Source organism: Mus musculus, chromosome 8 (assembly GCF_000001635.26).
Source record: "Mus musculus strain C57BL/6J chromosome 8, GRCm38.p6 C57BL/6J".
Lineage (NCBI taxonomy): Eukaryota > Metazoa > Chordata > Mammalia > Rodentia > Muridae > Mus > Mus musculus.
The window spans coordinates 65,042,989-65,068,229 of record NC_000074.6 but is presented as its reverse complement, the minus strand read 5'-3'; the positions used below and the strand labels follow the sequence as shown (position 1 = coordinate 65,068,229).

Below are 25,241 nucleotides of genomic sequence, written 5' to 3'. Positions count from 1 at the left end.
TTCCTTGACCAATCTCCTCTATTGTATCTCTCTGTGTACCTTTGAGAGCTAATCTGCGTTTTACAAGCCCACTTCTTGTTCAAGGAAAACATAAAAAGGAGTTTGTTTCTGGGCCTGGATAACGATGGGATTGCGGAATGGGAATGGAATCTAGTTTCGGTTCAGATTTCCCAGACCCTCACCTTGACCGTTCACCTCAAGCTGGGAAAAGTCACAAGCTGTGGCAGGAAGTGAGTCTCTCTCCAGGGAGTTTCTAGCGGTTACTCCACAAGGAGAACTTTCCATTCAGGCGTACTCTGAAAGTATTGGCAATATTATGCTGAGTCACCATGAATTCTCCAAACTAAGGCCAACAGATATAACCCAGCAGGAAGGCAGAGGACACAAAATGTGGGGAGTGTCACTACTACATATGCATATATACTACATATCCTCAACATATAGATCCTGATTCCATCCCCAACACCAGTGAAGGGTGGCCAGAGATCCACCAGAAGTCAAACCTTTCCCCTCACTTTCTGATGCATTGATGAAACAAATTTTAAAGTTTGTTTCATTTTTATCATTTTATTATTTTAATTTATTTATGTATTTGGGTCTTTTGAGACAGGGTTTGTGTAGCTCTGGCTGCTCTGGAACTCAATCTGTAGGCTGGCCTTGAACTCATAGATTTGCCTGCCTCCACCTCCAGATTGCTGAGATTAAAGCTGCATGCCCCCAGGACCAGCATGAAAAAAACAGACTAGTTATTTGGATTTTGGCTTTGTCTTATGGTGTTTTGTATTTGGATCTCCTGTAACCCTGGCTGGCCTTAAATTCACTATGTACGTGTGGAGAACTCAAATTTCAGATCCTCCTGCCTCCAACTCCTGAATTCTGTGAAGACAGATGTGTCTTACATTGCCCAGTTTTTGTGGTACTTGGGTTAACCACAGGGCCCTATGGATGCCAGACAGTCACTCTACTAACATAAGCTACATGTTCAACCCCTTGTATTTTGTTCTTGTTTACGGATACCGGTTTGGAAACAATCTCTCATGTGCAAACATGTACCCTCTAGGATGTTGCGTGACAAAAATATAATAATAATGTAACCATAATGTTAATACCACCAGGCAAGAATAAAACCACTATTCTCTAGCAAGCTTTAATTAAATACTGGTTGGGATGGACTCTGGCCTGGGAGCTTCAGGGCTTATGATTCATGCTCACTACACAGCGAACATCCATGTACACGAAAGAATCCTTAAAGCAGCACCACGGTAAACAGGCGGCACAGGAGAGCAGGATTGCCGCCAGAATCCCCAGGTTTTGGCAATCGCAATCCCAACGGGGGGGGGGGGGGGGGGGGGGGAAGCTGGAGAACTGACCACCCTAGCTGTTGTTTGTTTGCTTGTTTTTTAAGAGTTTTCTAGGGACCTGGTATGGTGGCCAGTGCCTTTAATCTCAGCATTTGGGAGGCAGGGGCAGAGACAGGAGGAGTTCTGAGTTCAAGGCCAGCCTGGTCTATACAGGCCAAGTTTCAGAATAGCCAGGGCTACAGAGAAACCCTATCTCAAAAACAAATAAACACACAACAACAACAACAAAACAAAAAGCAAAACTGACCATCGTAGAGCATGTGTTTAATTCTAGCACTTGGAAGTCAGAGGCAGGTGGGTCTCAGAGTTCAAGACCAGCTTGGTCTATTAATCAAGTTCCAAGACAGCCAGGGTCAAACAGAAAAACTGTGTTTTGAAAATAAAATTAAAAAAAAAAAAGATTTTGCAAGGGGCTAGAGAGATGTCTCAGCAGTTAGGAGCACTTGCTATGCATACATATAATCAGGCAACATACATACACAGAAAATAAATACAAAAGAAAAAACAAACAAATATATACATATGTATCACTTTCCATTTAGTGTGCTTGTATGCTTCATACACCATGCTGCATTCATGGAGGTCAGAGGACAGTTGCAGGACTCGCTGCTCTCCTTCCACTCCATAGGTTCTGGGAATCAAACTCAGTCAAAATCAGTCTTGGCACCAAGCACCTTGAACCACTGAGCCATCTTGTCAGCCCCCACCCTGGAGTCGCAGGGTGTGGTGGCACACGCCTTTAATCCCAGCTCTTGGGAGGCAGAGGCAGGCAGATTTCTGAGTTCGAGGGCAGCCTGGTCTACACAGTGAGTTCCAGGACAGCCAGAGCTACACAGAGAAACCCTGTCTCAAAAAATAAATAAATATATTATTATTATTATTATTAAATAAAAATAAAAAGTAAAAAAAAATCTAAGGGTCACTCGAAACACTAGAGTAAAGCTTTAAAGACCGTTCCGTCCCCAACATCACAAAGACCAGTCATGGTGGCTCACATCTTCAACCCCTGCACTCTGGAGGTTGTCTCAAGAAGATCAGAAGTTCAAGGTCACCCCTATTGTGTAGCCACCAGTTGGAGGCCAGCCTGAAATATATGGGGCCCTGTCTAAATATATAAAAGCTGTCATTGACTTTATTCAAAGAACACACACTGGAAAGTAAACTTGAACAACTCCTGTGGTCATGACAGGCTGCTCAACAATCACAAAAGCCTTGTTTTTCTTATTGGCATTGTATCTGGAAAAGTGTAGGAATGAAGAAGACCCTCTTCTGCCTGTCCTATGAAAGGCCCCAGACAGCAGCCAATGGAAAGAGATACTGAGACGGACAGCCAAACACTGGATGGAGCTTCAGGAGTCCTGTGGAAGAGCTGGGGGAAGGACTGGGGAACTGGAAGGGAACAGGGACTCCATAGGAAGAACAGTAGAGTCAACTAACCTGGACTCTTTGGGACTCTCAGAAACTGAACCAACCAAAGACCAAGTAAGGGCTGGACCTAGGCCCCATGCACATATGCAGCAGATAAGCAGCTTAGTCTCCATGCAGGTCCCCCAACAACTGGAGCAGGGGCTGTCCCTGAATCTGTATCCTGCCTGACTGCCATTACCTTGGCTGGGCCACCTTGTATGGCCTCAGTGGGAGAGGATAATAGGGGAGGGGAATATCTAGAGAGGAATTCCCCCTCTCAAAGGAGAAGGGGAGGGAGGAATGGGGGAAGGATCTGCAGGGGGTACTGGGGGGAGATGGGGGCTGATATTAAGGTGTAAAGTGAATATATAGATTTCATAAAATTTATTTTTAAAATACCCTCTAGAGTGGCAAAGGGTTCTATACTTCACAACATATAAAGATCTCTTCAGAAAGCCTAGAAATGCTACCATGACAGATTTGAACATTTAAGGAGAGCCCTAAAGGTTTTTCTTTTTTCCTAACACTGAAAGGAGCTAGATTTATTATGGAATAACACAAATCAGAGCCAAAAGCAATAGCTAGATATCTCACAGAAGGATAGTTTAAATTTACTAATTTTAAAAATAACATTATTTAAAATCTATAATTTTTAAAATTTAAAGAAAATGCATTTTTAAAGGTAAATCTATCCAATCAACCTTTTGGGGTTGTCTGTCTGTCTGTTTGTTTCCTTTTTGCGACAGCATCTTGGCCTGAATGCATTTTGTAGCTTAAGTCAACTTCAAACTCACACTCTTCCGGCCTTGGCCTCCCAAGTGCTGGAATATCAGGCAGGCACCACCAGCCCAGGTTCTCAAAACAGTTTTGAACTACCAGCCCAATTCCTAACCTTATGTTAAACAAGTGCATCTTATCTAAACACAAAACTGAATTTAAAAACCTACCTACCCCCAAAACTAGAAACTTGCACTGTAGCATGAAATAAAGGGTTAACTCGAGAGCTAAAGAATTGAGGCAGAAATTCCAGACCCACTAAGTCTTACCTCCCACAGATAAAATTTAATAGCAAACAAATTGTGTCATTTAAAAAATATTTCTTTCCTGTAGAGAGTTGCAAGTTCACTTCCTATAGGGCTTTGTCTTGCTTCTTTTATTATGCTACCCTATGCTAATGGGTCCCAAAGCCAGGTTTGGTATTCTGCACTTCAGAAGGTTTCTCTGAATGCTAGTTAAAATGCCTGTGTTTACTGCAGTCTTGAAAATTCTGAGAGAGTCAAGGTCCCTGGTCACAACCTCAGTGCTGAAGGTCCCTTGAGAATTCACACGATGACTTTATTTTCTCAGGAAGGTAAATGTGGGTCTTTCCTTTAATATTTTTTTAACCATGCTTCCTTGGATCATTTAGCTGAGAGCCACTATATGAATAAAATCAGTTTTCTCTCTTCCAGTAAAGTTTACTTTGGATGACAAGACATGGAATTTGGTTGTGATCTCACCATATAGCCCAGACTGTCCTGGAGCTTACCATATACTGTTTGTATCTTGACCTGGATGCACTGTCTAGACCACCATTCTTCACGGCCCATTTGAACCCTGTAGGAAAAGCTAAAAGTCACAGATCCATAATATTGTCCTGGTGGGAAGATCTCCCTCTATCCTCAAGACTCAGAAGTTTCTGTAGGATTTCTTGAGAGTGAAGAAGGTAAATGAGAACGTTAACTCTGACAAAGTGTGGCTTCTGATACAGCTGTGCAGGTGGCTGGTCTGTATGAGGGTAAATCTAAGCTCACTTGGGATAAGGCTGAGAATGCAGCTCAGTTGGTAAAGTGCTTCACAGCATAAAGGAGACCGAGTTTAGCTCGCACATCACATAAACTGGAGATGTTGGCAGATGTCCACAATCTCAGCCTTTAGGAGGTGGGAACAACAGGATCAGAGATTTGAGGACATCCTCAGCCACATAGCTTGCTTCCAGACATCCCAGGATGCACAAGATCCTGCCACAGAAAAGGGTTTTCTCATTTTGGATGTCACTTCTCTTTCCCTTGATTGAAATGGCTGCTGGCATCATGACTATCCACATGAAGGACCAGACTATCACTATCTACAGACAACCAACCAAATATCTATACTCTTTCCAATACATGACAGTGAATTGAGGACTCAGCTCTGCTGGTAGAATGTTTGCTAGCTTGCACAAAGCCCTGGACTGGAATTCCCAACACACCATAAAGAGCACAGTGACAGCCGGGCATGGTGGCACACGCCTTTAATCCCAGCACTTGGGAGGCAGAGGCAGGCGGATTTCTAAGTTCGAGGCCAGCCTGGTCTACAAAGTGAGTTCCAGGACAGCCAGGGCTACACAGAGAAACCCTGTCTCGAAAAAACAAAACAAAACAAAACAAAACAAAACAAACAAACAAAGAGCACAGTGACATACATGCACAGTGGGAGAGGAATTGGCTCCTAAATTCAATCATGAATGAGTCTGAGGCCAGCATGGGCTACGTGAGCCCCTGTCTTAAGAAGAAAAAGGCCAAGCAAACTAACAACAACAGAAAGATATAGGTATGTGATAGGCCATAACCAAATTCTGAATCTGCTCTGTGGGTAGAGAGATGGCAAAGAGGTGGAAGAGCAGTGACTGCTCCTCCAGAGGACCTGGGTTCTATTCCTATTATCCACATGGCAGCTCACAATCAACTATAATTCCAGTTCCTAGCGATCCGATGCCTTCTTACAGACTCCCGGAACACTGAATGTATGTGGTGCATGAACATGCATGCAGACAAACAACCCATACATATAAAACAATAAAAACAAAAATTTTGAAACAATCTTTTCTTAGATTTTTGTTTTGTTTTGTTTTGTTTTGTTTTGTTTTGTTTTGTTTTCCTCAAGACTGGGTTTCTTTATGTAGACCTATCTGGCTGTCCTGGAATTCACTCTGTAGACCAGGCTGGCCTTGAATTTGCAGAGATCCAACTGCCTCTCTCTGCCTCGTGAGGGCTGGGAATAAAGGTACACAAAACTGCATGACAATTAGCTAGGGTTTTACTGCTGTGAAGAGACACTGACCACGGCAGCTCTTATAAAGGAAAACATCTAATTGAGAATGGCTTACAGGGTCAGAGATTCTGCATCTAGATCCAAAGGCAGCAGGAAGAAAGAGTGATACTATGCCCTGCGACACGCTTCCTCCAACAGGTCCACACCTCCTAATAGTGGCACTCCCTGTGAGCCTATTATAGGGGCCATCTTCATTTAGACCATAACAAATCTGTTTAACACGAATGAACACACAAGGCTATTTCCTAAACCGGGTGGTGATTCTCAGAAACTCCTTCCATTTATTCATTCATGTATGGTATTGCTATTATTTTTTTGAGAAAAGATCTCATTAGATAGTCCTATCTGCCCTCTGACTACTCATAATGTAGATGAAGCTGGCCAAATTTGCAGCACTAGTACTTTCTCAGTATTCCAAGTACTGTGATTGCAGGTGAAGGTCACTACATCCAGCTTCAAGTCACTTTCAGTATTGATCTCCCTGATAGTCTCAATAGCTCTGTCGTATAGGAGTATAGGAACCAGGCATGGTTGGTCCTGCCTTTAATCCCAGCACATAGAGGCAGAAGTAGGCAAATTTCTGTGAGTTTGAGTCCAGCCACATCTATGTAGTGAGTTCCAGGACAGCCAGGGCCATGTAAAGAGACCAGGTCTCAAACAACAACAACAACAACAAAAACAACAACAAAAACAAAAAAACAAACAACAAAACAAAAACAAAAAAAAACAAAACAACAACAACAAAAAAAAAAAAACCTAGGAAGCAAAGTTACCATCCCCAAAGACAAGGACTTTTTGAGAAAAGAGGATGTGGAGGGCATGGTCCAGGTAGCTGAGACACACAAGGCTAAAGTCAGGAATCAGAGAGGCAGAGTCTGACATTCAAGACTTGTCTTGAGTTCAGTACATATAGATGCTGAACGTGAAAATGACTGTTGAAGACCAGACATGTCAAGACAAGACCCATGATGGTAAGCAGAAGATTCTTGACCCTATCAGTTGACTGGATAAGAACTAGGTGGCAGGGCTGAGCTAGAGTTCTCGGTTGGTGGCCTGTTCACCCAGCCTGCAGGAAGCCCTCAACACATAAACAGGTATTGAATGCATGCCTAGAATCTGAGTAGTTGAAGGCAGGAAAATCAGAGCTTCAAAGCCATCCTCCAAAACATATGCAGTTACAGACCAGATGGGGGACACTTGACATTCACCAATGGCCAGTGACACAAGAGGAAAAAGTAAAAATGAGTGGGAAGAGATTGGAGAGCAATCCTGGCAGATGGATCCCAGTGGGAAGGGCAAGAGCCTCTGCCATGAAGGTAGAAATAGCAGGAAGACTGGGATCCAGAGCAGAGATGAGGACATGCATGCCTCTGTAGAAAGACTAGGTTTTGCTTTCCAGGTTGCTAGGAATCTAAAGGATTTTTAAGTATTAAAGTGGCATGTTAGATCGAGTTGTGTTCTAAACAACAGATGACCAAAGATGAATTTAATTTAAAACATGAATCACACACACACACCCCTTTTGGTATTTAAAAAAAAAAAAATAGTACCCAAACTTTCAGTGTCTACGTACATTTCTTTTCAATGACATATTACATGTTTTTGAAAATTCTTTGGTTAGATGTGGTTGCAAGCATATTTGTAATCCAAGCACTCTGAAGCTGAGGCAGGAGGATCATGAGCTCAAGGCCAGCCTGGGCTATAACATCAAAATGCCAAAGAGGGGAGTGGGGAGAGAAGGGAGGAAGGAAGGAAGGAAGGAAGGAAGGAAGGAAGGGAGGGAGGGAGGGAGGGAGGGAGGGAGGGAGGGAGGGAGGGAGGGAGGAAGGAAGGAAGGAAGGAAGGAAGGAAGGAAGGAAGGAAGGAAGGAAGAGAAGGAGGGTGGGAGGGATGGAGGAAGAAAGAAAGATTTTTGAAAGAATCTCACTATCTGTTGTCACTATACCATGACACCATCATCAGAAAGAACAATTTTTATTCTTTGTGATTTTCGTGTAAGGAAGAAATAGCATCTTACAATAGCATTTTAAGTTGTATTTACTGAACTTTTAATGGGAATACACATTTTCACACATATATTCTCAAATCTATTTTACTATGTTTCTTACTTCACTGTCAGATATGTTTTATTGGAGTTGAAAATAAAGTTACTACATGATGTCTTAAAACCTCAACTTTAAGTAAAACTTTAAGTCGTTCCTTGACTATTTCATTATCAGTCCAGACTAAAAGGCCTAAGCTTTTAAATCCAGGTAAAAGATTTCGTCTTCAGTATCTAAGCACAGAATAGAAGCTGCAAGCTCAGTCACAGAGGGTGGGAGGGGAAACTCCCTTCTGCACGCCATGTTAAGGTTCACAGGGAGTCTGTCCTGCGATGTCTCATTAGCCAATTATTCCAACACATACTTTCTGCTGGTATGTTGTGGGAAGCTTTTATAACTATCAGATACAAACATCATGTGTGAGCTTTAATTCTTGAAGGGAAGCACTAAACACACATTAAACACAGTCTTGAAACAAAAGAAAAAGGAAGGAAGGGGCAAAAGCACCAATTTTGGGTTATTGCAACTTAGCTCTGGCTTAGTCTTCAAAGATATTAAAGCACTGGTTCTAATGAAATGCCTATCTAAACATCTCATACGCCCTAGAATGGAGGGGACACATAATGTTATTTTACTGCAATACAAGAATGGAAAAGCTTTGTCTTAAAAGGACCAGAGAATGTTTCAAGCTTTGTTGAAATGAATCTACTTTAATGTTGTACTAAGAAAAACAGAAACAAAAACAAAAACAAAACAACAAAACAACAACAAAAACCCCATGGCTATGTTCTGGCAAAATTTTAATAAAAGCTTCTAAAAAGTTGTACTTTCTTTTTTTTTTTTTCTTTTTAAAGATTTATTTATTTATTATATGTGAGTATACTGTAGCTGTCTTCAGACACTCCAGAAAGAGGTGTCAGATCTCTTTACGGATGGTTGTGAGCCATCATGTGGTTGCTGGGACTTGAACTCAGGACCTTTGGAAGAGCAGTCAGTGCTCTTAACTGCTGAGCCATTTCTCCAGCCCAAGTTGTACTTTCACAGAACTTTCACATGTAACAAGATGCTATTCTTATTCTAATTTCTTGCCTTCAAGTACTAGGAACTGAACCTAGAATTTCATGCATGCTAAGAGCACATATCAGACCCTGGAACCACATCTCAGTCCTTGAATTACTTTCCACCATATGAAAAGAGCAATCAAGGCTGGGGATGGCTCAGTGGGTAAAGACGCTTCTCTCTAAGCCTGAAGGTCAGAGTTCACTCTCTAAAACCAGTTCCCAGAATTTGCCCTTTGACTTCTGAGAACATGGACTGTGGCACACGGACACACAAAATAAAAAGAAATGAAAGCAAAAGTTATTCTCAGCACTTTGATTTTATACACACACACACACACACAAAGGGGTTCAGGCTGGTGCCTACAGTCTGAGGTAACAGGCTGCCTATTTTTTAAAAATAAATCAGTATTTCTGAGGGGCTTTGAAGGTGGACAGCTCAGCCTGCTCCCTGACTGAAGATATAATCCTAAAAACCACACAGATGACGAACTACAAAGTGCAGATGAGCACGAGTGTCTCTGAGTTAACGGCAGCATTGAATTCACGGATTCAAACAATTCACTAGACTCTGCTGATTTCAAAAGACAACGAGATGACATCCTTGTCTAGAGTGGCCATGATGCATCCCTGAAGTCATCCTAGCACGACAGTCGGTCACCACAAGCTCAGACAAGCTCAATCTACACAGAGAGTTCAAAACTAACTACAAAGTAAGACCCTGTCTCAAGGAAGAAAACAAGACTTAGAAAGTTTTGTCTACATACGTCAGTGCTTGGCAGTAAGATGAATGTTCTCGGATAAAGACTAGGAGGGGAGCTCATAGCTGTCCTATGAGCTGCAATATAAGATATGATAATGGCAGCAAATCACTAAAACTCTCTAGACACACGGTTCCTCCTCTGTAAGATAAGACCATTAAGTTAGCCTGAACCTGAAAGTCCTGTCAGCTGTGAGACTTCATCAAGTCTATTTAGTTACAGCATCAATCCAGCCCCATAATCTTAGAATTTATGGGTCCTGAATGTGTGGTAGATTACCAAATGACTCCTGATGGTTGCTTTGCCCTTCACAAATGTACCCCAGCTTGTATACATTAACACACATAAAATAAATAAATATAATATAAAAATTATACAGTAAAATATAAAATAAAAGTTGTTTCTATGTCTCTGATTCTGATACATTTAAAAAAATCTATTGTATTTAATTATTGTGTGAAGGGAAGCCATGCATGTGTAAGAGCACGCCTGTATCAATGGTCAGGTGTGGTCGCACTTTCAGGACTTGGGAGGTAGAAGCAGGCTCTGTGAGTGCAAGGATAGACAGGCCAACATAGTGAGTGCCAGGCCAGCCAAGGCTACAAAGTGAGACCCCAACTCAAAAAAATAAGAACACTGAAGGGAACTGGAGGAGGGCAAAGCCAGTAGGATCAATCGGCTTAGATGTAAGAACTAGATATGAAACAGGAACAGGGAATTATGAAGGGTCACTCTCTTTATTTTTAAGTGTGTACACACACACACATCATATATGTCTGTCCATCTGTGTGGTATTTGTACATGAGTGCAGGTGCCCGTGGAGGTCAGCATCATTAGGTCCCCTGGAGCTGGAGTTACAGGCAGTTGTAAGCTGCCCAATGTGGGTGCTGAGATCTGAACTCTTGCCCTCTCCAAGAGCAGTACACACACAACTCTTGAGCCATCATCTCTCCAGCCTCCAGGATGAATAATTCTGAGGTCTCTAGATTTTGTAAGGCAAGATCATGACACTGTCAAACTAGGCGGACCATCTGAGGATAGCATTGCTATGGTTTGCTGACATTGTAAATCAGATTCAGAAGACAGACTCCGTTTGCCCCTGAAAATATGAAGTAGTCTGTATATTTTTTTCTCCCCCCACCCCCTTTTGGTTTTTCAAGATAGGGTTTCTCTGTATAGCCCTGGCTGCCCTGGAACTCACTGTGTAGACCGGGCTGGCCTCAAACTCAGAAATCCCCCTTCCTCTGCCTCCCAAGTGCTGGGATTAAAGGTGTGCACCACCACTGCTCGGCTGTATATTTCATCATGTATGACTATAGACAATTTTATCATGAACTAGAGTATAAACCAGGTGTGGTCTTGTAACTGTAATCTAGCATTTGGAAGCCGGAGGCAGAGAGATTACTGAGAATCTGAGATCAGTCTGGGCTGAGAGTGAGACTTTTGTCTCCTATGAGGAAACAAGAAGGGCTCTGTTGGTTGAGTGCTTGCCTAGCCTGTGTGAAGCCCTGGGTTCGACCCCCAACACTGCAGAGATTGGGTGATGATGTCACACACCTGTAACCCCAGCACTCAGGAGGTAAAGGCAGGAACATCAAAAGTTCAAGGTCATCCCTAGCCACACAGAACCAGTGCCACTCTAGGATGCATGAGACCCTGTCTGGAAAAGACAGAAAGAAAAGAACAGGCACCGAAGTGACCGGGCTAAAAAGTTCAGCGCAGCCTGCTGATCTCTTCAGTTTCTCAGTGACTACTCCTACTTTATGAGTGGGAAAACAGCAGAGCCAAGTTAAGAAAAGAATTCAAGGGGCCTGGAGAGATGGCTCAGTGGTTAAGAGCACTGACTGTTCTTCCAGAGATCCTGAGTTCAATTCCCAGCAACCACGTGGTGGCTCACAACCATGTGTAGCCAAGTGATTGGTGGTGGTACACGCCTTTAATCCCAGCACTCGGAAGGCAGAGGCAGGCGGATTTCTGAGTTCAAGGCCAGGCTGGTCTACAGAGTGAGATCCAGGACAGCCAGGGCTACACAGAGAAACCCTGTCTCAAAAAAACAACAAAAAAAACCAACAACAACAACAACAACAAAAAAAAACAAACCAACAACAACAACAAAAAAAACCAACCACCTGTAATGAAATCTGATGCCTTCTTCTAGTGTATCTGAAGACAGCTACAGCATACTCACATACATAAAATAATTTAAAAAAAAAAGAATTATTCAAGGGATGGTAGTTCAATGAATAAAACACTGCACACACACACACACACACACACACACACACACACGTTTGATCCCCAGAACTCATGTAAAGCTAGATACAACAGAGATTGTTCCCGGCATGCCTGTGTGGGGATAAGCAGATGAACAAGAAGAGAGGCAGATAGAGAATCCCTAACCCTGTGGGCTGCCAACCCAGGCATTCACAGTGTCCAACAAGAAACTCTGTCTCAAACAACGCGGAAACTGAGGAGCAATGCCTGTTATTGTCCTCTAATCTCCACATGCTTTCAACGGCATCTAAACATCCTCACCCATAAACACACACATACAAGCGCATGTGCACACATACACACACACACACACACACACACACACACACATACACACACATACACACACAGAGAGGAGCCTATATAAATTGTACACAGAGAGGGACAAAAATAAATGTTTTTAAAGCAATTTGACTCAGTATGAGTCATTCATACAACAGTTAATCACTGTGGACCACACAGTCTTTGGTTTCCAAACTATAATTTTAAATGCTTTCCTAAAGAAAGAATTCATCATGCTAAACATCTACCATGTTTTACTGCATAGGCTGCACTTAGATTATTTTTTATTACATACTTAAACATATTTTATGAGAAAATGTTAAAAGTATATATAATAAATCTGTAATCTTACCATCCAAAAATCAAATATTACTAAAATTTTATATATACTTTTCCAGATAATGGTATACCCCCTGTATATACTTTATATATATTCTGATCTTCAACAAAATGAGTTTATATTTTGTATCTAGTTTGTTTGGTTATTTGGTTGGTTGGTGGTTGGTTGGTTTTCTTGAGACAAGGTTTCTCTGTGTAACCATAGTTGTCCTGGAACACACTCTATAAACCAGGCTGGCCTTGAACTCAGAGATCCCCCACTGCTTCTGCCTCCTGAATGCTTGGATTAAAGGTGTGTGCCACTACTTCCAGGCCCTAATTTACGCATATACATATATATGCATATATACATATATATGTACACATGCATATATATATATATATGTATATACACGCATATATAGTTGGAAAAACAGACACCTATAAATGGCTAAGCAAACAAAAAGAGATCATGTCTAAGCAGGATGGGAATTGAGGACCAATGCCCTATGTTGCTCTCTCACCTACACACACACACACACACACACACACACACACACACACACACACACAAAAGCTGTTGACCTTCAAAATCTTCACCACCCCATTTTTCCACGCCTATAACTTCAAGCCTGTGTGTATAAGGCAGAACTCCCACCTATAAAGACATCTGTGAGTACACAATCACAACATTTTGTTTATTTCCTCCACTTTCTATTGCTGCCACTGCCATGACTAGAACAAAGAACTCTCCCCAGGTCTCCCAGTCTTCCCTTGACTTCTACTTGAAATATTCCTCATAAAGTAATTCAAATGAACTCGACAGCTAACAGAAGACACCTGGGAACAACTTCCCAAAAGAGCTGTTGTGGAAGTTGTTAAGCTCATATAAACATAAGTAAACAGAACAAATAACAGCTTGAAATATTTAGCTTAACCCTCCTGAATGCACCGGATGTGAGACTCCGTTTGTGCTGCAATTACCTCCCATCTCCTCAGCACGAATTCATCCACTTCAAACATTACCCAGCAGAGCAGCCTTCCCTTCCACTCATCTCAGAACAGTTTAAAGAAAAAACAAAACAAAAGAAAACAAAACAAAAGAAAACAAAAAAAATCTATGGCTTCCAGAACTTGGTGCAACCACCTATAAAGACAAACTTGCAATTTTCTCAACAGTTTATCTCCACCCCAGCCTCTTCTACTGTAAGACGAGAATTTTGTCTTTCAAATGCAAGCCATATATACAAATCCTAAAATTTGAACTCCTTCCTTAATGTGGCTGCTGAAACCAGGGAGAAATTCCAACATTTTACTTTGAAATGTGGTTTAGCAGAGGCTGCAAGGCATTAAAGGCAGCAGAGCTCAGCACCTGTTCAGTAACGCTTAATGAAAAGCAGAAGCCGGTCCCTTCAGCCATGAATTCGGGCAATTGTAAATTATTACCAGTAATGGGCCTGAAAGCCATTATAATGAAAAGTGTGGGGTTCTGTACCCTGGAATTTATCTCATCAGCAACTCCCCGGAGCGGCTGGAGGTTTGGCTGCATCAGCAAAAAGGACCAGGAGTCCACAACTGCCTCTTACCACACTAGCCAATCAGGGAGAGCCTAGCCAATATAGGGAGATGTTTTCTCTTCTATTCAGCCATGGGCTTCATATGTGAGACCCAAATTCAAAGTCAGGCATGCTGGAAAACACCTGTAATCTAGGCACTCAGGAGATAAAACATAGGAGAAGCGGGAGTTCAAGACTTTCCTTGGCTATCTACAAGTCCTAGGCAAGCCTGAGCTTAATGAAACTCCATCTCAAATGCCAATCAAGCAAAGAAAGGCTCAAATTCAGGCTTCAAAGTGGTAGTGCACACCTATAATCTCAGCACTCAAGAGCTGAGGCAGGAAGATCACAAATTCAAGGCTAGCCAGGCTATGTAGTTAACACCCTATCTCAAAACAAAGGACTGGAGGATGATGGCTAGGCAGTTAAGAATGCTTTCTGCTCTTCCAGAGGACCCTGTCACCGCACGCTAATGGGTGGCAGTCTTATTTATGGTTTCTATTGCTCCAGTGAAACACCATGACCAAAAAGCAAGTGGGGTTGTTAAGGATTTATTTGGCTTACACTTCCACAGTACTGTTCATTGAAGGAAGTCAGGACAGGAACTCAGCCAGGCCAGGAACCTGGAGCAGGAGCTGATGCAGAGGCCGTGGAGGCTGCCGCTGCCACATGGTTTGTTCAGTCTGCTTTCTTTTAGAACCTAGGACCATCAACTCTGGGATGGCACCACCTACCACGGGCTGGACCCTCCTCCATTGATCACTAATTGAGAAAGTGCCTCACAGCTGGATATCATGGAGGTGTTTCCTCAACTGAGGCTCCTTCTCTGATGACTCTAGCTTGTGTCAAGTTAACACAAATTCAACCAGTACAGTGACTTACAACTGCCTTTAACCCGAGCTCCAAGAGATCCAATACCTTTTTCTGATCTTATTGGACACACACACACTAAAATAAAATAAAATAAATTCTTTTTAAAGTCTCATCAAGCAAATGTTACTTCTCCATATTTTATCACTTTAACGATAATGACAAAATAGCACACAATTTAATTTTAAAAAAAATCCTATCTAGTATCTATGGCAAATGTAGGAAGTGAGACTCTTTGCAAACAGTCAAATGCCTGCTAGATGGAGAAGGGAAACATAATGCCGATCACTGCTGAAAGAACTGGAGAACGTGAGTGCTCCTAGGAGCAGAGGGTGGAGGAGAGAGGTCTCTGCTGACTTTCAGAAAGCATTTGCTAAGCTCCCACACACATCCTTCTGGTAGAGGACATACCCAACAATATCTAGCTCATCTTTACAACGTATGGAGTCAGTTAAGGGCCTCGGAAATCCTGAGGAAAAAAAGTCACCCATTCTGTTCAGACACTTTACTGTCAAGCCTCTAATCTTTCCTCATACCAGGCAGGCAAATCGAGGAGGAGGCGACGAGACTGAGAGCCCTGTAAGCAAGACTCAAGAAATCTTGCACCCTGCAAGACAACAGTCATGGGGCTCACAAAACACTCAGTCACCACAAAGTCTGATGCCCTGAACTCAGTTTCAGTGTCTACCAGGTACAAGGAGACAACCGACTCATGCAACTTGTCTTCTGACCTCCACAGGAACATGAACACTCACATTTTTCAACTGATTTTTTTTAAAAATCCCACTCATGTTCAGTAGTTTACCCATCAGCCATTGTCTCAATTTTAATACTTTTAAAAATTCATTCTCATTTTTACGGATGTGTGTAAATGTCTGTGTGGGGGCTGTGCAGGAGAGTACAGGCACTGCAGAGGCCACAAAAGAGCACCAAATGCTCTAGAGTCAGAGTTTCAGGTGACTGTGAGCCACCTAACTTAGGTGCTGGGAACTGAACTCAGGTTTTCTGGAAGGACAATATTGCCTCTTAACCACAACGCCATCTCTCTGGCTCTCAGCCTTGTTTTCTTCCAGAACTGGGATTGAGTTTTGGAGCTTGAGCATACCAGGCCAGTGTCCCCTTAGCCCTTCAGTCTGAATCCAAGAGTAATAGACTAATGAACCACTAAGAAACAAAACAAGCATTCAGCTCATAGGCCTGGTCCCCAAGCATTCTGTATACCCTCTCATCTCTCCTCCAGCCCTTCCAGACACACCGTAGTATGCCCACTTACACAGGTGACATTTAATTACTGAGATAGTTAAAATTTGCACCCAAGTCTTTCTGATTACAGATCTTAGGGCTCTAATACACTCTATTATACTGTCTCTACTGAAATAAAAAATGGGATACCCAAGAATCAGAATTAGTGAGAAGAGGAGACGGGAAACAGAAATGAGAAATGCATGCAGAACTAACCAAATTCTTCTCAAAAAGGCAAATTCCATTCCCATGTGAAACATGCAGATGGTGTTTTCTGCTGCATACATAGAATGTCGCTGTAAACGACTCAAGAGAAATGTTTCCATGCTACACACGTATCTCAGCATCCGGGTGACTGTGGCATCGCCTGGGACCAGCTGCTGCCGATAGCTGGAGGAAGTGGAGACTCCAGTGTTCTTTTAACTAGTGTTCTTTTATTTTATTTTATTTTTCCACAGGAAAAATACATCAAAGCCTTCTCACAGGAAACCAGGGCTTCTTGATTTAGTGGGCAGACTGCAAATATGCAGTGTACAAAGGAGTAAAGAGATACAGGCATGAGCCACTTGGGGAAAAAAAAATCTATTATTATCTGCATTCCAAAGTGGGAAAGTACTGCCCTTTAAAGGATAGTTATGGAGCATGGCAAGAATAATTCCATTTGATGGGGTGAGGGCTATCACCATCCAAGGAAGCACAGGATGCCTCATAGCTGTCTTATAATTATATCAATATTATTGATCAAACTCGGTGCTCTCAGACTCATCATTAATGTCCAAATGATCAAATGAAAAAGTTTAGGAAACAAAATAAAAAAGATGGCTAAATGTACCGTGTAAAATCATGATGTTTGATACATTTAACTAAGTATGGTGTGCTGGCTAGTTTTATGTCAACTTGATACAAGCTGGAGTCATCAGAGATGAAGGAGTGTCAATAGAGAAAATGCAACTGGAAGATCAGGTTGTAGGCATGTCAGTCATTGATGTGGGACTGGTCCTGGGTTCTATAAGAAAGCCCACTGAGCAAGCCATGAGGAGGAAGTCAGTAAGCAGCACTCCTCCATGGCTTCTGTATCAGCTCCTGCCTCCAGGTTCCTGTCCTGCTTCAGTTCCTGCCCCCACTGCTTTTCATGAACTGCTACATGGAACGTTGAGTGAAATAAACCCTTTCCTCCCCAAGTTGCTTTGGTTATGGTGTTTCATCACAACAACAGTAGACCTAACTAAGACACTCAGCTTTCTCAAAATGTCAGATACTAAAATAGCATCACTAGCCTTAATCCTAATACTTGGGAGGCAGAATCGGGAAGATTTCTGTGAGTTCCAGGCCAGCCTGGTCTACAGAACTAGCTCCAGGACAATGTGATCTACACAAAGAGTCTCAAAAAACAAAACAAAGCAAAACAAACAGAACAAAACAACCTAAACAAACAATAATAACTTAGTAATTAAGAGAAACATAAAATTACTTGTGTTGTTAATATCTGTGTTGGCTACTGTGTGACAACAGCTAACTACTTCAAGATGTTATATTCTGTGAGATATGTATGTATAAAATGTCATAATGAAATTCATTCTTTTGTACTAAATTTTTTTAATAAAAAGTATTTAAACCAGGTATGATGACTATTCACAGTTGTCAACCTGACTGTATCTGGAATGAACCAGAATTCAGAAGTGGAGGGCATACCTGTGATCCCGATCTTGAGGTAGGAAGACAACATGCCTTTGGTCCCAATCCTGAGGCTAGAAGACATGAACTTTTGATCCAGGTCCTGAAGCAGGTTAGTGCATGCCTTCAAACCAGATCTTGAGGCACACCTTTAACTTGAGCTGTACCTTCCGCTGGAGGCCTAGATAAGGACAATAGAAGATGGGCAATTCATTCTCCAGCAGCTTGTCTTCACTTTCCCAGCATACCCATTCCTTCGTTGGTGTTGAAGCCTACCTCTTTGGGATTTCAGCTTTTACAGAAGAACCAGTTGAGACACCCAGCATTGTGGGACTGAGCAACTACAAGATTCTTGGACTTTCCATTCACAGTTGACCACAGTTTGATTAGTTGGACTGTCCCATGTAAGTCATTCCAATAAATTCCATATAGATGGTGCATAGATAGATGATAGATAGATAGATAGATAGATAGATAGATAAATAGATGATTGATGGATTCATTTATGGATTTATTTCATAAGTTCGGTAACTCTAGAGAACCCTGCCTAAGACACCAGGTACATGTCTCTAATCCCAACAACTGGGGGTGGAGGCAGGAAAATCAGGAGCTCCTAGGCAATATATACAGTAACCTTGAGTCCTACTTAGGCTTACATTTTTTTCAGATCACTTGTAATGAAAAATAGAAATAGCCCCACTGAAGAACACTATATGGAGTAGAATAAGTCTAGGAGACACTTATCCAATGATATGGTTTAATTCATGACCTTTATCCGTGTGTACGAGTGACAACTAAAAAGAAGTTGAAGTCTGATCTTGAGTTACGCGTGAAGGGGCTATTTTCAATTAGCTGGAAATCATTATCTGTGCTTTATTTATTGTTTGTCTGTTTGCTTGCTTGTTTGAGACACATCTTAATGTGTAGCACTGGCTGGCTTGGAACTCAGAGACAGCCTGCCTCTGCCTCTCCAGTTCTGGGATTGACCAGGTTTGGCAGAGTGTCTTAAGGCTGTATATTGTGGGACAAAATGTAACCAGTCTCCCACTCTTACGCCAGTATCCCTCCATACAAAATGTCAGCTCAACAAGCAACATAAGCATCAGAACTGCGCAGAGGGACATTCATTCATTACAAGACAGGCACAGCAAGAAAATAAAGACATGTCTGAAGAAAGAAAAGGACACTCAAAAATGTTGATAACAGAATCCCCAAAAAGGTGGCCATTATTTTGTTCTTTGTCACATCTCTATTTTATGAGTCTGGTGTCTATGGTATGGATTGAGTACAGAAAGACTAATGGTTTGAACCAGGCATGGTGGCACATGTCTGCACTCCAGCATTTGAGAGGTTCAGGCAGGAAAACACGAGTGTTTGTGTGTGTGTGTGTGTGTGTGTGTGTGTGTGTGGTGTGTGTAAGGCTGTGTACATGACACAGTGCACACGCAGAGATCAGAAGACTGCCTACCAGGTCTCTCTTTCCACATTGTGGGACCTGGGAAATGAACTCAGGTTGTCAGCCTTAGCATACCCAGGGTCCTATCACAATGAAGCATCTCACCAGCCAGAGATCAGGAGCTCCACCTTAACCTGGGCTACATGAGGTCCTCATGCAGGATCTCCAATAAACAGAAGCAGCAATCGACGGCGCAAATACTCAAATGGGAAAGAACAGTGCTTCGATGATTTTGATTGTTCCCACTGGTCAGGCAAATAATGTTGTCCACCACACGTTTAACTCTTCCACTGATTTAGACAACTGTCACAAAAGTGCAGGCGGTTTTGGCAATACAAGATAATAATTGAGTTACAGTCGTCCCTGTGGGGTTGGAGCCATGGCTCAGGGGTTACAAGCACTATTGCCCTTGCACCCAGGTTTGGTTCCCAGTACCCACATGGAGGCTCAAAACTGCCAGTAACCCCAATTATAGATCACCAGATGGACACACACGGGGTGCACATCCATGCTTAAGTACCCACAGGCAAAACACTCAGACAGGTAAACATAAGTAAATAATTATTTCTTAAAGAACGGTTCCTTGTGTTTAAACTTCAAGCTTTTTTAAAACATTAATGTCTCTCTTTTTTTTTTTTTTTTTTTTTTTTTGGTTTTTCGAGACAGGGTTTCTCTGTGTAGCCCTGACTGTCCTGAAACTCACTCTGTAGACCAGGTTGGCCTGGAACTCAGAAATCCACCTGCCTATGCCTCCCAAGTGCTGGGATTAAAGGCGTGAGTCACCACACCCAGCAAAACATTAATGTCTTAAAGAAAACAAAAAGGATACAATAACAACAAAATAACAATGCTTTTATTGTCATTATAATCACACTTGGAATCACAGAGGAGACTGGAGGGCCTGTCTCAAGCTGGAAGACAGCCAGGGCTACATAGGAAGACTACCCCTCCACCCCCCCAAAAATTAAGATGTGATCATGGAAAGAATATTTTTAAGTTTTATTTATTTTATATCGGTGCGTGTTCTGCCTGCATGGATGTGTGTGTACTATGTGCATGCCTGATGCCCATGGATGTCTGAGGGGCTGGATCCCTTGGGACTAGAGCTATAGATGCTTAGGAGCCACCATGTGGGTGCTTGAAATCAAACTCAGGTCCTCTTTGAGAGTAGTAAGTGCTCTTATATGCTGTGCCATCTGTCCTGCCTCTGGAAAGGAATTTTTTAATGTTTGGGTTTTAAATAGTGCTAATAAAACTGTTGCTGTTAAATGTGGCTGCATTTACTCAGCTGCCATGTTTATCCAAATCTTAGAATCAGTTTAGTCCATTGTCCTGTTTAATTCCCTATAAAATGCACACAAGCTAAGCAGCTGTAGAACAAAGACAATCTGGTGAAGAAATTCCTGATGTCGCAAGCCTCAATCCACCACAAAATCAGATTTTTGCTCAACTCCACATAAGGGCGCTCCTCTCGGGCATGGGCCATTCGCTGCTCACATGGGAGAATGCCTAACATGCTTTGGGTTCAAAGTGCACCTCAAAAAATATAGCAGTGCTCCCTCATCTTTTTTTTTTTCTTTTATGTCTTCCTTTTAAGAGACACCAATCTCAGGCAGGTCAGATGTGGTAGCAGAGGCAGGCAGATTTCTGTGAGTTCTAGGCCAGCCTGGTCTACATTGCAAGTTCCATGACAGAACTACATAGAAAAACTCTCTACATAAAGAAATAAGCAAACAAATGAATAAACAAACAAAGAGGAAAAGACAGACAGACAGACAGACAGAATCTCAGGCAGTTGTGGTGGTTTATCCCTATATTCTCAGAACTTGGGAGACCAGGAATTCAGGAGGTCAGGGCCATCTGGTTAACTGAGACCAGAGAGACTCTCTGGAATAGGGAGGTAGGGAGGCGGAGGGTGGGGGTGGGGGTGAGAACCGGGTCTATTGAAGTCTACATTGTCTCCAGTAGACCACTGACTGCTCTTGCTCTAAAGCTTCCTCAGAGGCTCCGCTTCGCCTCCCCTTTCCTCTGTTGACCAGGCACCACACCCTTGTATGGAAACCGCATTTGTAAAGTAGACCTTCCCCCAGAGCAAACAAACAGAGAATCTGTTGAAATTCCTCCAGCCCAGCTTCCAGCCCAGCTCCCAGCCCAGCTCCCAGCCCAGCTCCCAGCCCAGCTCCCAGCCCAGCTCAGCCCAGCTCCCAGCCCAGCTTCCAGCCCAGCTTGCTTGCCCTTTGTCTTCCTTGTCTTCTTTCTCTCTCCTCAGCAACCTGGGTTCCTCCTCTGCTTTATTCCCTTCACTCTCGGCCTTTTCTAATGAATAGACAGGAGACATCAGTCCGTCTCTTAGTCTTTGTCTGTCTCCCTCTCTCAACTGCTCAGGCTTCTTCCTAAGACCGCAGATGGTCAGTGAGAAGAGCCGTCGCTCAGCTTGCGTGCAGAGAGACAGGGCAGGCTGACCGAAGCTAGAAGTCCTTAACTATCACCGCAACTCTCTGTGGACTGCCTTGGAGGGTTTTACAAAGAACTTAATTCCCAGGTGTTGCTCGGCTTTCAGTGAGCAAAGAGAAGCCATGTGCATTCCTGCAATGGTGGATCTGAATGGCCCACTGATACGTTAGCGCACAGGTCTGAAGACTTTAAACCCGTTTATGTGTTACAAAGTAACTGGATGTTTAAAATCACATACAAGATAGTAGCCTTACCTGATCATTCCGTTTCTTTTCCTTCCTTCCTTCCTTCCTTCCTTCCTTCCTTCCTTCCTTCCTTCCTTCCTTCCTCCCCCTTTCCCTCCTTCCCTCCCTCCCTCCCTCTTTCCTTCCTTTCCTTCCTTTCTTCTTCCTCCCCTCCCTCCCTCTCTCTCTCCCTCCCTCTGTCCCTTCCTATTTCCTTCCTTCCATCCATTGTCTTTTCAGGTTGGGGTTCATTGTGTAACTAACCCTGGCTGGTCCCAACCTCTGCCTGTCCCAACAACACATGCACAAACTCAGAAGCAAAAACAAGTTTGGAAACACATACACAATAATGGTGGCAAAATGCTACTGCCACCTAATAGATTTTATTTTTAAAAGATTTATTTTAGTGGCAAAAAATGATTTATCTTACATTATGCATATGCGTGTTTGTGTGGGGTCCTATATTTGTGAGTGTGGGATCCCACAGAAGCCAGAAGCATAGAATCCCCTAGAGTTAGAGTCAGGTGATTCTGAGCCACCTGAGATAGATGCTGGGAACCGAACCCCAGTTCTCTGTAAGGGCATTCCTAATCACAGAGTATAATTTCTCCTGCCTCATACCCAAATATATTTAAGACAGGAAAGCTTTGTCATATTCAGTTTTTCCTCATAAAATGTAGCAAAATTCTTGTATCTACTAAGCACTCATTTCACATTTATTAAATGAATTTGGGGACTTTAAAATTTTCGGCTACGTTTTTTGAGATAGGGTCTCACTGTATAGTTCTGGCTGTCCTGGAACTCATTATGTAGACCAGGTTGGTCTTAATTCCCACAGACCTACCTGCCTCTGATTCCTGAGCACTGGCATTAATGCACCACCATGCCTGATTTCAATATATATATATATATATGTGTATATATATATATATATATATAGAGAGAGAGAGAGAGAGAGAGAGAGAGTATGTGTGTGTGTATATTAGTGTGTACATTCATGTATGTGTGAGTATGCATGTGTGTGTATGTGTATGTGTGAGTATGAATATGTGTGTGAATATGCATGTATGTGTATGTGTGTGTGTATTCATATACGTATGTATGTGTGTGTGTGAATATGAGTGTGTTGTGAGTGTGTGTGTGTGTGTGCCACAGAGGCCAGAGTATCTGAATCCCCTGGAGTTGGAGTCATAAGCAGCTGTGAGCTGCCTCATGTGGATGCTGGAAATTTTGAACTCAGGTCCTCTGAATGAACTATGTACTCTTAACCACTGAGCCATATCTCTAGCCCCTCAAAGACAAAGTAGAGGCAAAAGTTAGGGTATCAAGGTATAGTGGTCCATGACTTTAATCCCATCACTTGGGAGACAGAGACAGGCAGATCTGAGTCTAGTCTATATTAGTTCATATACTGAGTTCCAGGCTAGCCAAGGCTAAATAGCGAGACTTGATCACAAGACCCTATCTCAAAAATGGGACAGGATAAATCATAGACCTTTGTAATGTCAACTTAAAGTCTAAATGCTTCACTTTAAATTTTTTTTTACAGATTTTTAGTTAATATAGAACAACATCACTTCCACATAATTTTTAAAATGTTTTATTTATGTGTATATATGTATGTTCGCCATGATGTGGGTACCCTCTGAAGCCAGAAAAAGACATCAAATCCTATGGAGTGGGAGTTACAGATGGCTGTGAGTCTCCTGATGTAGAGGCAGGGAATCGAACTCAGATCCCTTGGAAGTGCAGCCCACTCTGTTAAACTCAGACCATCTCCTGCCCTCCCTCACTTTTTAAGTGGAGTGTGATTTGAAAAACAATATTGTTTTTTCTTTTGACTACAGGCAAATGCCTCAGTGACAGACACCAAGACAAAAAAAAAAAAAAATCAGAGCTATTTAAGCCCTAAAATGGCTTATGTCATACCTAGCTTCTTTCAGTTTGGGACAGGAGCTGAACCTCCAAGCTTAAGATTCACATAAGAGAGGCCGGGCGTGGTGGCACACACCTTTAATCCCAGCACTCGGGAGGCAGAGGCAGACAGATTTCTGAGTTCAAGGCCAGCCTGGTCTACAGAGTGAATTCCAGAACAGCCAGGACTATACAGAGAAACCCTGTCTCAAAAAACCAAAAAAAAAAAAAAAAAAAAGATTCACATAAGAGGTTCTTTCTGTTACCTGCTTAAAGCTAAACACTCAGTTGGACTTCAGACTCTATAGTTAAACAAAGACAAGAATTACATATCTTAAAGCCACTGAGGAATCTTGACAGTTTGTTAGAAGTTTTATTTCATGTGTAATTATGTAATAATTTATATCATGTAATTATGATAATTATTGCCTAGGAGTAGCTGAGGTTCATGACAAAAATTCCTGAGACTGTTTTTGGTTTAAAAAACAAAAACAAAACAAAAACAAAAACAAAACAGCCAGCCCACGAGTAAAGTCACAAGTGGGAAGGACGAGGGTAGACCCAAACATGTCTGACTGTAGTGGCTTCTCTTCTAGTCAGCAAGTTAATACATCATGTGTGTTACATGTATATTCATATAACGTGTATATGTGTATGTGTGTTACATGTATATGTACATAGCATGTGTATATGTGTATGTATGGAAGCCAGAGGACAACCTTCCTCAAACACTCAACATCTTAATTTTTGAGATAAGGCCTGAAATTCTCTACTACAGGAAAACTGACAAGCAAACCCCAGGGAGTCTTTCTGTCTCCACTCTCCCAACCGTGGGCTCACAAGCACAGGATGCTACACCCAATGTTCTACAGGGGTCCTGGGAACCCAAACTCTGATCTCCACATTTGCCCAACAGGCCTTTTAATACGTGAGCCGTCTCCATAGCCCCACTAGCGTGATTTTAAATCTAATTTGTTCCTCACTGGAATATTATGTACGGATCCCTAATCTTACTTACACTGTATCATCGTAACAAAAAGATCTTGGTTAGCTGTTGTAGCTCAGCTGGCTGGATATGAATCACCCCGAGTGATTTTTGTATGTGACAAAGTTGGGAGTCTATTTACCCACGGACCACATTATGTTTGTCAGGTTCACCAGATATATGAGGCTTAGAAAGATAGTCGTATTCTCAAAAGTGTGTCCTTTTTTTTTGGCATTATGGGTTCTTGAGAAAATATATTTTTTGGCTCAGATATTAACTTGATGCTGCATT

General features: G+C 42.3%; 1 long non-coding RNA gene across 4 annotated transcripts in view; it reads right to left on the bottom strand.

Annotated features, from left to right (window-relative positions):
- Gm39183 overlaps positions 1-25,241 on the bottom strand; it is a 38,811-nt gene that overhangs the window by 11,547 nt on the left and 2,023 nt on the right. For 2 of the 4 annotated variants that reach the window (XR_870470.2, XR_870472.1), the window contains exons 1-2: positions 22,082-22,125; positions 17,936-18,098 (exon numbers count right to left, since the gene is read on the bottom strand). This is a non-coding gene — a long non-coding RNA (predicted gene, 39183). Of the gene's footprint in view, positions 1-1,900; positions 1,993-4,296; positions 4,365-17,935; positions 18,099-22,081; positions 22,126-25,241 lie in introns of those variants that run through there. The other 2 variants (XR_870471.1, XR_870473.2) reach the window with 2 other exon arrangements.